Source organism: Arvicola amphibius, chromosome 2, assembly GCF_903992535.2.
Source record: "Arvicola amphibius chromosome 2, mArvAmp1.2, whole genome shotgun sequence".
Taxonomy (NCBI): domain Eukaryota; kingdom Metazoa; phylum Chordata; class Mammalia; order Rodentia; family Cricetidae; genus Arvicola; species Arvicola amphibius.
The window spans coordinates 11,313,436-11,316,079 of NC_052048.2; the positions used below are offsets into that span (position 1 = coordinate 11,313,436).

The following is a 2,644-nucleotide window of genomic DNA, read 5'->3' on the forward strand; positions in this document are numbered from 1 at the left end:
TTTATGCAAGCTTGGAGATATGAGTTCAAATACCCAGCACCCATGTAAAGAGTCAGATGTGGCTGTGAACCTGTAACCCTAGTGCCCTTGGGCCATGGGACAGCAGAATTATAAGGACTTTTTGTATACCAGACTATCTCAAAACTCAGAGAAAAAAACCTCTACCTTGTCTTCTTCCAGTGGTTTATCATGTGCAGGCAAAATAGAGCTCGAGGCCATGAGTAGGTACACCAGCCCGGTCAACCCGACTGTCTCCCACACCTGACTGTGGTACTTCTGGCCATTGGCATGTTCTTCACCGCCTGGTTCTTTGTTTATGAGGTCACCTCCACCAAGTACACACGTGACATTTACAAAAAGCTCCTCATCTGCTTGGTGTTGTCACTCTTCCTGGGCTTTGGAGTCCTCTTCCTCCTGCTCTGGACTGGTATCTACATATGAGTCCCCAAGGGTACCCAGCAGGCAGCTTCACCAAGTCCCTGCTTCTGTAAATTATTTTTGTTTTACCATTGCTACAAGTGTCCCAAATGTTGTTTACAATAAAGGCAGGTGTGTAAAAAAAAAAAACTCTACCTCAAGGACATAACTTAATAAGTGGTCAATTAGGAAACCCAGTGTCCTCGTCTGTCCTCCACAGCTGCACATAGATGTGTGTATATATCACACATGCACAAACCACAGTCCTACTATAAACACAAATACAGACATAATAGAAAGTTTATATACATAAACTGAAGAATGGAGACATGCTTATTTTGTTTAGCTCGGACTCTGATCTTTGGGGCTCTAAATATACTACAGTACACACACACACACACACACACACACACACAAAACAGTTTTCACATGTAAATCATCACCAGTGTTGCATGAAATTTTCAGGGCAAAAAGCAGAAACAAACATGTTAGTAAAATTTAAAATCTATGTCAGGTCAGTTCTACTCAAATGCACAAAATTCTATGTGATAATTTAGGACTTTTCATAGTATAAAGGGAATATCAATGCCACTAAAGTTCTGTGCATTGTTATCCATTTTTAAAGCAATGAATGAAAACAAAGGATCTTGTCCATTGAGCATCATTTAGGTTTTAACTTTGCTTGCAAAGAATTAAGTGTTTTAGAAATAATGATAAGTAGTATTTATAAATAGATACAAAATGGTTTTGAAATTTCACCAGCATCAAATAGTAATATTTCTTTTCATGTGCAATGGTATTTTATTTTCATTTTTATTTAAGGAAAAACCAATACATTTTCATGATATTGGTAACTTGAATCCTGGTCACTGTACACATTGTTTCAAACACACACACTCACAACCTTGTGTGTGTCCATGTACATATGTACACAAGTGTTACACATGTTTTCTTGCTTATGGAAGCAGGGCATTTGGGATGATCTTGGGGGCAACACAAGAGAATTGCATGTCTGCAAAGGGTCATCACTGGTGTCATTTATTGCAATGAAGAATATAATTTTTATCAATGTTCCTTGTCCCAGAGTGGCAATGCAATTGTAAATCATATCACTAATTAGAGTCTATAAAAAGATTTTGGAGTCTTCTAATGGGAGTAATTATTTTTCCTTGTTCTTCTGTGTAACAGAACTCAGACATACTGATTTTCAGTCATGCTAACTTAGAAATAATATATGTTCAGCTAAGTTATAGCTTTTGAACATGTCTCTAGAAATATGTGCCCTCAATGAGAGTCCACTGGAAGAATTTGCCTGCTGTTATAAAATTCAATACCAAATTATAGGAAATGCATTTTGCTTTCATTAAAAATAAGCTATAATATTTGAAACAAATAATACATGTTAACTCCTACATAATGTCATCAGGGATGACAAGGAAAAAAAACTGTCATAAACCTTCAGATTTCCAGAAGACTTAACTAATTGTAATGTCACTTTATGTTTCTTAATTCTTGTGAGTGTGTGTGTGTGTGTATGTGTGTGTGTGTGTGTGTGTGTGTGTGTATGCACATATGTGTAGGCCAGTGAACAACTGCAGGTACCATCCATCAAGTACTGTCTATCTTTGTTGAGTCAGTTTCCTAATAACCTCGAACTTTCCACACAGGTTAGATCACCTAGCCAGAAAGTTTAGGTGATCCAACAATCTGTCGCTGCAATCCTGAGATGACTCTACACACACACACACACACACACACACACACACACACACACAAACACAGAGACACTCACACAAAGCACACACATACACACACACTCTCTCTCACATACACACTCTCACACATAAAAACACATACACATACTCCACACACACATACATACACACACTCTCTCACACACAAGCACACAAACACATACACACTCACATACAAACACTCTTTTTTCTCTCACACACACACACACACACACACACACACTCACACACACAAACACATACACACTCTCACACATACACATACAGAAGCAAAAACACACTCACACACACAAAACACACAGTCTCGCACACAAAAACACATAGCACACACACACTCTCACATGCATTCACACACAAATAAACACACTCACACACATACACATACACTCTAACACACAAGCACAACAACACAACATACACGCTGTCTTTCTTTCTCTCTTTCTCTCTCTCTCTCTCTCTCTCTCTCTCTCTCT

The 2,644-nt window shown here is 38.3% G+C and overlaps 1 pseudogene; it reads left to right on the top strand.

The window, feature by feature from the left end:
* Positions 1-208: 208 nt before the first annotated feature.
* LOC119806250 lies at positions 209-441 on the top strand (annotated as a pseudogene).
* Positions 442-2,644: the final 2,203 nt, after the last annotated feature.